This window comes from Mirounga angustirostris, unplaced genomic scaffold (genome assembly GCF_029215605.1).
Source record: "Mirounga angustirostris isolate CCGP_5_RB_7025 unplaced genomic scaffold, mMirAng1.0.hap1 SCAF_2, whole genome shotgun sequence".
NCBI lineage: Eukaryota > Metazoa > Chordata > Mammalia > Carnivora > Phocidae > Mirounga > Mirounga angustirostris.
Window position 1 is genome coordinate 37350304 of NW_026991710.1, and position 14183 is coordinate 37364486.

Here is a 14183-nt window from a genome sequence, read left to right on the forward strand (position 1 = left end):
TGAAGATAGGCAATTGAAGATGGTATTTAAAATATATCTCGTTTTATTTATATAGAAGTATTTTCTTGAGTCAGGTGAGAAAATAAATTCAGAATAGCCATATTTAAATCTTTGGGCAATACAGGTATGGAAAGACTTTTTATGGGAAGTGAGTTTAGAAATTTTTGGAGGTAGCTTAGTTATAACAATAGCACTTCTAGGGGCGCCTGGGTGGCTCAGTTCATTAAGTGGCCAACTCCTGATTTCGGCTCAGGTTATGATCTCAGGGTCCTGGGATTGAGCCCCACATCTGGCTCTGCGCTCAGCAGGGAGTCTGCTTGAGATTCTCTCTCCCCCTCTCCCTCTGCCCCTGCCCACGCTCACACTTTCTGTCTCCCTCAAATAAATAAAGTCTTAAAAACAAAACAAAACAGTAGCACTTCTAGAACCTTAAATCAGATTTCATCACTACAAATGAAGCTCTATAAGACAGAGCCTATAAATATATAGTGAGAAAGTATCTTCCTGTGTTCTGAGAAATCTGTTATAAAGTAAAAACTAACAAAAACCATTAAGTCCTAGATACTGAAGTTATTGAAATTACATATGTTGAAGGAGGGGAGTGAGGTAGCAGTTTCTTACTTAATATTAAAACCGTGTTTGTATATTCATTCAGCAAATATTTACTGGGTATAAACTATGTGGCAGGTAGTTTTCAAGATGCTGGAGGTATAGTGGTGAACAAGATAAACAAGGTCCTTGCTATAATTTTTAATGTGATTCGAATTTTGGATTGTAGGATTTGGTGGGGTGGAGACAGATAAGAAATGTGGTAATTTCAGGTAGTGAGTGTTATGTTTAAAACAAAGTGGGATAAATGACAGAGATGGATTGGGGTAGATATTGGCAAATTGGTTTCAGTAGAGTGCTCAATGAAGGATATCTCTGAGGATTTTTTTTTTAAGCTGGGGTCTTAGGAGATAAGGGTTTCCCCCATTTAAAGATGCAGGGAAGCAGGTGTTGACTGGAAAGTGAGTGAGGTTAAGCAAGTGTTCTGCTTCAGAGCTTTTGCGTTTGTTCTTTCCTCTGTCCATAAATGATTTGAGATTTGAGAGTGGACGGGATTCCAGCATGAAGAGTCTTAGAATATGGTGAAGAGTCTTGTTTTTATTTAGAATCTGAGATTCTAAATTGAAGAATTGTAAGAGAGTGATTTGAGCTACTTTTTATTTTTCAGAGACCATTCGCCCCACTGTGTGGAAATGGATTGAATGGGGAAATGAGAAAGGAGACCACTTCATTGACCAGGTGAGAGGAGAGGGATAGCAGCCTTGAGTGAATTAGACATTTTCTGCGTATATTTTGGAGGTAGAGCAAAAGGTATTTGTAAATTGATTATATTGGGATCAGGGTGGGGATGTGGCTTGAGGCGATGTGATACACACATATTTCTGTATTGCATTGTGTGAGAAGCTATGGACAAGGAGTTGTTAGAATGAGTTTATAATCAGTGTTATAGTAGCAGCTCTTATTATGGAAAAATGCATTTATCTGCAATAAGATAGGCAATATGGGAATATTACTGGTTCCCTTGAAACTAAACCGGGTGTTAGTTGTCCCACCCCAGTTGAATTTAAGTTAAACATTTTTAAGTTTCTACTATGTCTAAGGCCCTGCTCTAAATGCTGCAAAGATTGCCAACTAACAATCATTAATATTTTTAATGTGACAGATGCTATTTTAAATTCTTTACCTGTTAACTCATATAATACTATATGCCTTAGACATGTGTCCCATTATTTGTGCCCCTGGTTATATATGAAGGAACTGAAATTTGGAAAAGTTAAGTGAACTTCCAAAAACCCTCAGCTGTAAGTGGTGGAGCCAGAACTTAACCTAGGCAATTTGTCCCTCAAGCATGGCACAATAATGCCTCTCACACAATAAGATGAAGAGTAGCCCACATTTACCTTATGCTTCAAGACTGTTCTACGTGTATTAATTTCAAATCCCTCATTTTATTCCCATCTAATCCTGTTAATAGCCAGAACATATCTGTGTGTGTGGGATTTCATTTGGCAAGCTAATGTTTTTTGATTTCCTACTCTGTAATGATTTTATCCCAAGTACCAGGGATAAAATGTTCCAGCCCTCAAAAAAACTTAACATTCGGGGCCTGAATTTCCTCTTGTTGATTATGTAAAGTTAGCATGGTATAACCTCCTCAGATTTCCTTTTTTGGGACTATAAAATGGAAGATATATTAAATGTTATTAGTGACAGATTTATAGAGAGAAACTGATTTTTAACGAGACTAAATTAGTTGGTCAAGCAAAGTAGCCAGATACAAGATCAAAGACAAAGATCAGTAAATTTTCTCATGAATAGCAACAAGCAAATTAGAAAATGCAACAATAAATAAGGAGAATATTATTAATTTCTTTCACACTAGTAATAGAAACTCTCCAAATTCAGCAAACGGATAACCTACAAATCCCAGCAGTTTTAGTATACCATTATGGAGGAAGTTTTCAAATGTTAGTAAAGGGCACAAGAAAAGACCTGAATAAATGGAAATCTTTACTATGTTTACAAAAGGGAAAGCTCAACATTGTAAAGATCAAGATGCTGATTCTCCCTAAATTCATCTATGTTGTAGTTTCTCAGTTGTGATTGTTACAAGAGTCAACAAAGGTTTAAAAAATACATATCGAAGCATAAGACTAGCAATGAAAAAAATTTAAAAAGAACAAAGAAGAGTGGTTTCTTCTGTCAGGTAGCAATGGATCATAAAGCTGTGGAAATTAATAGTGTAGAATCTTAGTTTATGAGTGAATAAGTAACAATAAAAAGTCCAGATATAAGTATATGTATACATGCATGTGTATATATTTCATATACATTTTTGGTATTCATAATTTTATTCATATTTTCATAATTTTTTCACTGAGCTCAAGTAGGAGATACACATACACACACACCAAAATTAATGGGAAAAACAGTTCAATAAATGTCAAGAAGGTTATTATTATAATGTAAAAATATAATAGTATAAAATTAATTCATACCTCATACCATTTAAAACTAAAATCTAAATACATTTTAAGATTAAGGAAGCAAACAACAGAAGATTATTAGGAAAATGCAGATTAAAACAGGAATGCCCTTAATCTTAGAAAAATATAAACTGTTAATAGAAACAATTGTATGTAGACCTGTGGGAAAAAGGCTTCTCACATTCTATAAAGAGGGAATGTAAATTGAATCAGGCATTTTATTTTATTTTATTTTTATTATTATTATTATTTTTAAAGATTTTATTTATTTATTTGACAGAGAGAGAGATAGCGAGAGCAGGAACACAAGCAGGGGGAGTGGGAGGGGGAGAAGCAGGCTTCCCGCCGAGCAGGGAGCCCGATGTGGGACTCGATCCCAGGACCCTGGGATCATGACCTGAGCTGAAGGCAGACGCTTAACGACTGAGCCACCCAGGCACCCTGAATCAGGCATTTTAGAAGGCAATTTGCCAGTATTATTTGAAACAAAAATTGCATTGACCTCAAGTAAGTAATTTCCCTTCTAAATATATATCCTTGACAAACAAAGCCGGGGAGGAAAAAGAGAAACTATATAGAGACATTTTTTAATTGCCACATTAATTGCAATACCAGAATACTGGATATGACCTAAAAGGCCTTTTTTAGAAAATGGCTAAATGATACAGATACTCCTGCCTTGGAATTCTACAGAGCACTTATAAAGATTTTTATTTATTTATTTGACAGAGCGGGGGGGAGGGAGGGAATGCACGCAAGCACAAGCCGGGATAGTGGCAGGCAGAGGGAGAGGGAGAAGCAGGCTACCCACTGAGTAGGGAGCCCTATGCAGGGCTGGATCCCAGGACCCTGGGATCATGACCTGAATCGAAGGCAAACACTTAACTGACTGAGCCACCCAGGCACCCCCCTACAGAGCACTTAATAGGAACAAACTAGACCTACAGGCATTAATGTTGCCATTTCTTTAACTTATTTTTTGAGTTAAAAAAGAAAGCAACTTAGGGCACCCGGGTGGCTCAGTCAGTTAAGCGGCTGACTTCGGCCCAGGTCATGATCTCTGGGTCCTAGGATAGAGTCCTATATCAGGCTCTCTGCTCATCAGGGAGTCTGCTTCCTCCTCTCCTTCTGCCTGCCACTCCCCCCTGCTTGTGCTCTCTCTCTCTCAAATAAATAAATAAAATCTTTAAAAAAAAATAAAAAGAAAGCAACTTGTAAATGCTAATTACAGAAAAATAGGTTTCAACTTGAGAATTTTAAGGGACATCATTTTTTTTTTTTTAATTTTATTTATTTGACAGAGAGAGAGAGAGAGAACAGGTAGGCAGAAGGGCAGGCAGAGGGAGAGGGAGAGGCAGGCTCCTCGCTGAGCAGGGAGCCTAATGCGGGGCTCGATCCCGGGGACTCTGGGATCATGACCTGAGCCGAAGGCAGCTGCTTAACCAACTGAGCCACCCAGGTGCCCCTTTAAGGGACATCATATTCAGTCTATGGCAATAACTAGATCCCTTTTGTGATCTGACCTATCTCAATTTATTTTAAATTACTTTAAGAGACCTGGAAAGGTGGACACCAAAATCATAACGGTGGTTACCTTTGGGAATGGGGGATGAGTAGAAGAGGGGGCTGAAAATCAAAGCTACAGTTTTTAATAAAAAAGGTCTTTCTTATATTTTGATTTCTTATATTTTGCTATATTGTTTTAATTTTTTATTTTAAAATGATTATAAATTGACAGGAGATTGTGAGGATAGCACAGATAGCTTCTATGTTCCTTCTCCCAGTTTCTCCCAATGGTTCCATGACATTTTATGCTAAGTCTAGCATAGTATTAGGCCAGGAATTAGACATTGGTAAATATGTTTCTAGTTCTATATCATTTTATCACATGTGTAATTCATGTAACTACCACATTTTATTACATTAAAAAAAATTAGAATGCTTGCAATTATGTTACTTGAATAATTATTTATTAAAACATAATGGAAATCACTATATCACAGTTCATTTATTTATTCAACAGACATTCATGGCTATATTGTTTGATCATAATTAATTTAACCAATTCTCTATTCTTAATCATTACCAATTCATTAGATATTATACGTGAAACTGAGAACAACACAGATGTGTGCACATACATGCACAATATTCTAATAGTTTTTTTCCCACAAACATAAGTATTGAATTAAATCATATGAATATTGAAGATATTTCCATATTATCTTCCAGAAATGTTGTATTAATTTAAACTCCCATTAGGAGTCTAGGAGAGTTAGCATTTTATTGCAACCACAAAGGACATGAAAACTTTATTTTTAAATATTTCCATACTTAGCAGTGTCCAGCACATAACAGACACTCCAAAAATATTCACATAAGAAATGAGCACATGAAATAATTTACCAATTTTAAATGCAAAAAGAGTAACTTCTCTTAGGTCCATTTTTTCCTCTGACTAGTAACAAAAGGCACAGTAGTCCCTTCCTATTATAATTAGAACTTTGTTTTCTATGAACTTTTTTACATTTTTCCCATTAAAAAACTATACTTGTGTTAACCAATTGACTCTTAATATCAGTTCTGTGTTAAAAATACTAACTTCTTGGGGAGCCTGCGTAGCTCAGTTGGTTGAGACCCCACTCTTGATCTCAGCTCTGGTCTTGATCTTAGGGTTGTGAGTTCAAGCCCCACATTGGGCTCCACACTGGGCATGGAAAACAAAACAATTAACTTCTTGTCTGTTACAGAGTCTGTTAATCTTTCTCAGTTTTTAACTTCACTTTAAATTTTGTCAGAGATATTGTTGATACATAAAATGATTTTTATTTTTGTGTAATCAAAATCTAACCCTTTCCTGATATTTCTATTTTTGCTTTATTGATTAGTAAGTCCTTCCCAGTATGAAATCAGTATTCACTTGATATAATCTAATTTCTTTGCAATTAGCATTTTAATTGAACAATTGATTGTATATGTTTTTGTAGAGCTCAAACTATTTTCCTCAGCTTGATAGCCTCATATATGAACACTATTTGTTGAATAAAATTGTCTTTCTCCTCTGATTTGCAGAGTGATTTTGGAGGATGCTAAAATATGCCACATAAAAGGAACTGTACCTGGGTTTTTTGTTTTCTTGCATTTTTTTTAGTAGTCTCAACTTATTTTAATATCTTAGCATTATAAGATATTTTGCTGTCTGGCAGTGATAGCCACACACTTAATCTTATTTTGAAAAACTGCCATTTCAGTTAACATTTAGAAACATAGGAAAGTCAACAAAATAGCCTTCATGTTATTTGTGATGTCTCATTTTTCCCTTGTAATTAAATCCCTGTAACTATATCTTGAAGTTTAGTATAAATTCTGAGTAAGATGGTATTCAAAACACAGACATCTAACCAATAATTACTTCCTCCCCACTCCCTTTTCCAAAGAACTAAGAGATTATAAAGGAGAAGGCAACTGGGAATTGGAGAGGTAGAACAAGAGTGATGTTTATTAGAAATTTGAGGAGTTTCTTCAAATAGAGGAGGCACAGTTCCAACCTCATAAAGTGGTAACCTACCTAGGAATTAATTATAAAAGGCCTCCACCCACATACCCTTACCTGGGCAGAAGTTTAGGAAAAAGGAGCAAAGGAGAATTGAGATAGTATCTCCATGTTAAAGACAGCTAAACATTGGAAGCATTCATTCTTCCCTGAACTCCAGCCTCCTATCTCCACTGCTTACTCAACATGTCATCTTGAATGTTTAATAGGCATCTTGATTCTTGACTTAACACTACTGTCTTCTAATTTTTTTTTTTTAAGGATTTATTTGAGAGAGAGACAGAGGGCAAGTGCGAGCAGGGAGAGGGGCAGAAGGAGAGAGAGAGATAAAACCTCAAGCAGTCTCCTCACTGAGCATGGAGCCTGATGTGGGGCTCGAGCTCATGACTCTAAGATCATGACCTGAGTTGAAACCAAGAGTTCAAACTCAACCCACTAAGCCACCTAGGTGCCCCTGTCTTCCAATTCTTCATCCACTTATTGTACTCCCTATTTTCATAAATGCCATTACCACACAGTTACTCCAAATAAATACCTTGGGGTTATTGGTTATCCTGTATTCCTCTCTTTCCCTTATTACCCATACATCTTATCTTGGGATGCTGTAATAGAGTAACATAGACTAGGTAGCTTAAATGACAAATATTTTTTTTTTTTTAAAGATTTTATTTATTTATTTGAGAGAGAGAGCACATGAGAGGGGGGAGGGTCAGAGGGAGAAGCAGACTCCCCGCCGAGCAGGGAGTCCGATGCGGGACTCGATCCAGGGACTCCAGGATCATGACCTGAGCCGAAGGCAGTCGCCTAACCAACTGAGCCACCCAGGCGCCCCACAATGACAAATATTTATTTCTCACAGTTCTTGAGGCTGGAAAGTCCAAGATCAAAGCAATGGCAGATTTGATGTCTGGTGGGACTCCTCTTCCTGGTTTGTAGATGATCATCTTCTTGCTATACCCTCATATGGAGAAAAAAGAATGAGGTAGCCCTCTGGCTTCTTCTGAGGTCACTAATCCCATCAAGAGGGCTCTATCCTTATGATCTAATTACCTCCCAAAGACTCCACCTCCAACTACCATTACACTGGAGATTAGATTTCAACATACAAATTCTGGAGGGACACAAGTGTTCAGTTAATAACACACAGTTAATGTCATCAAGTTCTTTGAGCTAATGCTTAATAATTTAGATCAATTCTTGTCTTTTCTCACCATTTTCACCACTACTTTATCTATGCCACCAACTCCTTATACCTGCAATATTGCAGGCAACCTCTTTTTCATTTTTGTTTACTGAAGTTGATTATACACTCAACAGTCTGAATTACCTTTTGAAAAACACAGGTCAGAATGTATTATCCCCTGTTCAAATTCCTCTAATAGTTTTCCTCTCATTTATCCATGGCGTCTTACTGGCACTTGCCCACCTCTTATTACTCGTCACCTCACCCTTAGGCTCTCTGCTTTGGTCCAGTTGGATTTCTTGCTGCTCCTCTATTAATCGCCATCCCTTTTTAGGGACTGCATTTGCTATTCCTTCTGCCTTTTCCCTTAGTACTCTAGGTATTCACATCACTGAGATCTTCTCAGAATTCACATTCTGAGGAAAGTCTTCCCTAACCACTGTATTTATTGTATCATGTCTATTTGAGCTACCACTCATTCAGCAAAAACTTGTTAATTTGGTCTTGTATATTTTGTACAGTTGACTTGTCTTTTTACCATTTAATTTTTTCTTTAGTGCATTTAATTTCTACATATAATTATAATATATATTTTTTTTATTATGCTTTCACTTTTAGACTGCAAGTTCTATAAGGATGGGGACCTTAGAATAAGTTGGTGGGCACTCATACTTTGGTTATATAATACAAATCCATTAAAACTATATAAATCTAAATACCTGGTTGAGGTGGATTTGCCATAATGCTAGTGAAGCTTACATTATAGGACCCCTGATTTTTACCAAGTTTCTTCCAAGGACCTAGGAAGGGTCCTAGGAAGAATCCTAGCAATTTATTTACATGGTAATTTGTTATTATAAAATATATCAAAATAATATATTTTAACCATAATGGATTAAGATCATTGTCTCCAATTAACTTTTCTTCTGTTATACTTCCCCTTCTATTAGGTGGTATTCTTGTGGTCATTGGTATTTTTGGGTGCTAAGTAAGGTAAATTGAGTTAGGGATACATTTTGTTGGGTTTATTGGGATATATTTTAAGTATGGTTAATTTACTGCTAGCCATTTATCACAAAAAAGAAATGGTAATTATGTGATGTGATGCAGGTGTTACCTAACACTACGGTTGTAATCATTTTGCAGTATATGAGTGTATCAAATCAACACTTTGTTCTCCTTAATCTTACATGATGTTATATGTCAATTATACCTTGATAAAGCTGGAAAAAAGGAGAAAATTGTGAGAATGAGGACCCAAATGGGGGAAAAAAAACAGAAAGGAGAGAAGAGTAATGATAAAGAAAAACACGATTTATTTGCACAGAATCAGCATGAAGAAGAGCAGTAGCTTTGTTTGGACAAATGTGTTGATTTTGATAAGTTCAGTGAACTTCAATAAATACTGTTATTGTGTTATTCTGCACTGTTTCTGAATAATGGCTTCTTCTTCACAGTTCTGGTCCCAGAAATACTTGTAGGGAACCAAAGAGAATATATAATACAAAAAGAGTCATATAAAACAGGTATTTAGAAAAAAAAATTGGAAGTATTTCCAACTCTTAAAAGATCCTTGATAACCTATTCCAACTCTAGTTTGCTTATATTTTTATCAGCTGTTTATAAACAAGACAGAAAATAGAGACATTCAATTTATCTTCAGGCTAGATGAATACAACTAGAGCCTTTAAAAATCATGAAGACAGTGGTAAAGAAAAAAGTATATTCACTTAAATTCCACATATGAGTGAAATTATATGGTATTTGTTTTTCTCTGACTGACTTACTTTGCTTAACATAATACTCTCTAGCTCCATCCATGGCATTGCAGATGTCAAGATTTCATTCCTTTTTACGGCTGAATAATATTCCATTCTCTCTCTCTCTCTATATATAGATATATCCCTCTTCTTTATCCATTCATCAGTCAATGAATACTTGGTCTGCTTCCATAATTTGGTTCTTGTAGATAATGCTGCTATAAACATAGGGGTACATGTATCCCTTTGAATTAGTGTTTTTGTATTTTTTTGGTAAATACCCAGTAGTGTGATTGCTGGGTCATAGAGTAGTTCTGTGTTTAACTTGTTGAGGAAACTCCATACTGTTTTCCAGAGTGGCTGCACTGGTTAGCATTCCCACCAACAGTGCGAGAGGGTCCCCCTTTCTCCACATCCTTGCCAACACCTGTTGTTTCTTGTGTTTTTGATTTTAGCCGTTCTGACAGGTGTGAGGTGATAGCTCTTTGCTCATTGTGGTTTTGATTTGCATTTCTCTGATGACGAGTGATGTTGAGCACTTCTGCATGTGTCTGTTGGCCATCTGTATGTCTTCTTTGGAGAAATATCTCTTCATGTCTTCTGCCCATTTTTAATTGGATTATTTGTTTTTTGGGTTTGAGTTGTATAAGTTACTTAAATATTTTCGGTACTAACCCTTTATTGGATATGTTATTTGCAAATAACTTCTCCCATTCCTTGCATTGCCTTTTAGTTTTGTTGATTATTTCCTTTGCTGTGTAGAAGCTTTTTATTTTGATGAAGTCCCAATAGTTTGTTTTTACTTTTGTTTCCCTTGCCTCGGGAGATCTACCTAGGAAAAAGTTGCTATGGCTGATGTCAGAGAAATTTCTGCCTGTCTCTTCTAGGATTTTTATGGTTTCAGATCACACATTTAGGTCTTTCATCCATTTTGAATTTATTTTTGTGTGTGGTGTAAGAAAATGGTCCAGTTTCATTCTTTTGTTTGTGACTGTCCAATTTTCCCAACACCATTTGTTGAAGAGACTGTCTTTTTCCCACTGGAATTCTTTCTTGTTTTGTCAGAGATTAATTGACCATATAGTTGTGGGTTCATTTCTGGGTTTTCTATTTTGTTCCATTGATATATGTGTCTATTTTTGTGCCAGTACCATACTTTTTTGATCACTACAGCTTTGTAATATAAATTCAAGTCTGGAATTGTGATTCATCCAGCTTTGCTTTTCTTTTGCAAATTGCTTTGGCTATTCAGGGTCTTTTGTGGTTCCGTACAATTTTTAGGATTGTTTGTTCTAGTTCTATGAAAAATGTTATTGGTATTTTGATAGGGATTGTATTAAGTGTAGATTGCTTTGAGTAGTATAGGCATTTTAGCAATATTTGTTCTTCCAATCCATGAGCATTGGAATATCTTTCCATTTCTTTGTGTTATCTTTAATTTCTTTCATCAGTGTTTTATAGTTTTCAGAGTACAGGTCTTATACCTCTTTGGTTAAGTTTACTCCTAGGTATCTTATTATTTTTTGGTGCAATTGTAGATGGGATTGTTTCAAAGGAGCATTTTTGAAGTAGTAGAAATGGTATGATAATGATCAAAAGTTTGTAAAAGCACTTAACAAAAATTCCAAGGTGAAAAAAGAAAAAGTGACTTATTTATCCAAAGGAGTTTTATCATAAAATGAAGCAGGGCGCCTGGGTGGCTCAGTTGGTTAAGCGCCTGCCTTCGGCTCAGGTCATGATCCTGGAGTCCCTGGATCCAGTCCCACATCGGGCTCCCTGCTTGTCAGGGAGTCTGCTTCTCCCTCTGACCCTCCCCCCTCTCATGTGCTCTCGCTCATTCTCTCTCTCTCAAATAAATAAATAAAATCTTTAAAAAAAATAAAATAAAATGAAGCAATAAATCTAACAAATAAAGCAGTCACTAAACACTGTTCTATTATTGTAGGTTCTTGTTGGATGTGATGAACAGTGACTAATTAGTTGATAATTATTTTGCACTGCTATTTTTTTTTTTTTTTTTTTTTTTTTAGAGAGAGAGAGAGACAGTGAGAGAGGGAACACAAGCAGGCAGAGTAGGAGAGGGAGAAGCAGGCTCCCCGCTGAGCAGAGAGCCCGATGCGGGGCTCGATCCCAGGACCCTGGGATCATGACCTGAGCCGAAGGCAGACGCTTAACAACTGAGCCACCCAGGTGCCCCATTTTGCACTACTATTATAATGAAAAACCCTCTGAGCAATTTTAAACTTCCTTGCCAATTGAAAATTATCTTTTAGTGATTGTTTTCAACAAATGAAATGTGTTTGGGATGATTTAAAATGTCCTTTAGCAGTCAGTATTTGTGGTCAGTCATATGACTGAAAGGTGATGACAAAGGCTGCACTCTCTTTATGAACATTAACAAGTAGGCAGCACATGTCTAATGTGTTCTTATTCCCTTGTTCTCATCAGAGAAAAAGGCTACATTCAGAGTCCTAGAGGTTATTGACATTTTTTTGTGTTTTATAATAATAGGTTTTCTTTTGCATTTGAAGTGTTGTACATATATGCCAGCTCCTTCTTTAAAGATGATAAGTTTAATGAGATAATCTGCCTACTGTAAAACAGTGCCAGTCCTGGAACATTGCTACAACATTTTAAAGACTTTAAAATATATTTTCAAATGCATGGAAGATGCAGCCTATACTTAAATGAAATGGAAACAATTTATCAAAAATTTGATAAAGCTCAGATACTTCACTTTAAACTACAAGCTATATTTATAGAACATTTTAGAAAAAAACAAGAGAAATCATAGCCTTCTGATTTGGATGTATATAAAAGTGATCTTTTCTTTTTGCATATTTACATTTATTAGGTAAAGAATTTCAAGGAAATTAAGTAAAAATTAGTCAAATCTAAAAAAAAATCATAAAATCAAGGAATGGAATTGTTAGAAATTATTCTGACCCTATTGTTATAAATACTCATATAATACCAAAGACAATAATTTAATTAAGAGAGAGAGAAACTTTGAATAGCAGTAATGAATGGGCTTTTTGTTATTTGCTTATGCTTTTAAACATAGGGAGTAAATCATGCATTAGAAAAAACATTAGAAAAGTAAATTTCTTGCTATTTTGATTGCATTAGTCACTGCCTAAGAAAATATGAAATGGTGAGAAATATTATACTTCCTATTAAAACATGAGTTTTTCCAAAATGTGACTACAACCTGAAAATCTTTAATAAAAGTATCAATTGCCAGTTGTAAAGGTAAGATAAAATATAAAACAAAATAAAATAAAGTAGAATAAAATAAAAGGCAAATTTTGATCAATCATGCTATTCTCCCTAAAGCAGATTATAATGAAATTATTGATCTATAATCAAGGTATCTAACAATTTAGGATAAAAAGTATTGGCAGATAGGCAGTTAACTCATAAAATCAATAGGTTATTTTCTGGGTTTTTGTGATACTTGTATTACTTAACAATTTTTTAACATGATTTGCAGTGATTTCTTTAGATAAATATTCACATCCATACTTAACAGTGTATTTTAAATTTTGTATTCTTTTTCTTTTTTTTTTTTAAGATTTTATTTATTTATTTAAGAGAGAGAGAGTGAGTGAGCAGGAGCAGAGGGGAGAGTCAGCGGGGAGAGGGAGACTTAGGCTCCCTGCTGAGCAGGGAGACCAATGCAGGGCTTTATCACAGGACCCTGAGATCGTGACCTGAGCTGAAGGTAGACGCTTAACGGATTGAGCCACCCAGACACCCCTTGTATTCTTTTTCTTAGAGAGATGGATTCTTTGGTGAATTCTATTAAACATTTAAGGACAAAAAGACCAAAAACATCCTCAAACCCTTCTTTGTACCATATACAAAAATTAATTCAAAATAAATAATATGACTAATATTAAAAGTTCTAATTATAGTTGACTGCTGAACAACACAGGAGTTGGGGCACTGACCCTCCCATGCAGTCAAAAATCAGTATAAATTTTGATTCCCCCAAAATTCAACTTCAGTAGCCTTCTGTTGACCAGAACACTTACTAATAATATAAACAACACATATTTTGTATGTCATAGGTATTATATAGTATATTCTTAAAGTAAGCTAGAAAAAAGCAAATGTTAAGACAATCATAAGGAAGTGCAAATACATTTACAGTGTTACACTGTATAAAAAAAAATGTAGTATAAGTGAACCCACACAATTCAAACCTGTGTTGTTCAGGAGCAAACTGTATAAATTTCCTAGGAAAAAAATGGGAAAACAGCCTCCTGACCTTGGGATAGGCAAATATTTTTTAGGAATCAAAAATCACAAACAGAAGAGACTATAAATTAGATTTCATCAAAATATCTCACCAAAGAAACATTAAAAATAAATAGGTAAGCAGCTGACTGAAAGAAAATATTTACAATGCATATATCTGACAAAGGATTGTATTCAGAATATGTAAACAATTATTACAATTTGATAGTTAAACAGACAAACCTCATATAAAAAAAAAAGCCAAAGATTTGAAAAGACATTTCACGAAGGAAGATGTACACAGGGCAAATAAGCATATGAGTAAGTTCTCACCATAGCAGTTATTTAGGAAATGCTAATTAAAGCATGAGATTTGATATGGATGGTTAAATTTAAAATGACTGACAGCA

At 35.2% G+C, this 14183-nt stretch overlaps 1 long non-coding RNA gene across 1 annotated transcript in view; it reads left to right on the forward strand.

Moving 5' to 3' along the window:
* The window catches only part of LOC129045995 (uncharacterized), a 345862-nt gene that overhangs the window by 243777 nt on the left and 87902 nt on the right, over positions 1–14183 (forward strand). Inside the window, exon 3 of the long non-coding RNA XR_010409386.1 lies at positions 1217–1287. This is a non-coding gene — a long non-coding RNA (uncharacterized LOC129045995). The remainder of the gene's footprint in view (positions 1–1216; positions 1288–14183) is intronic.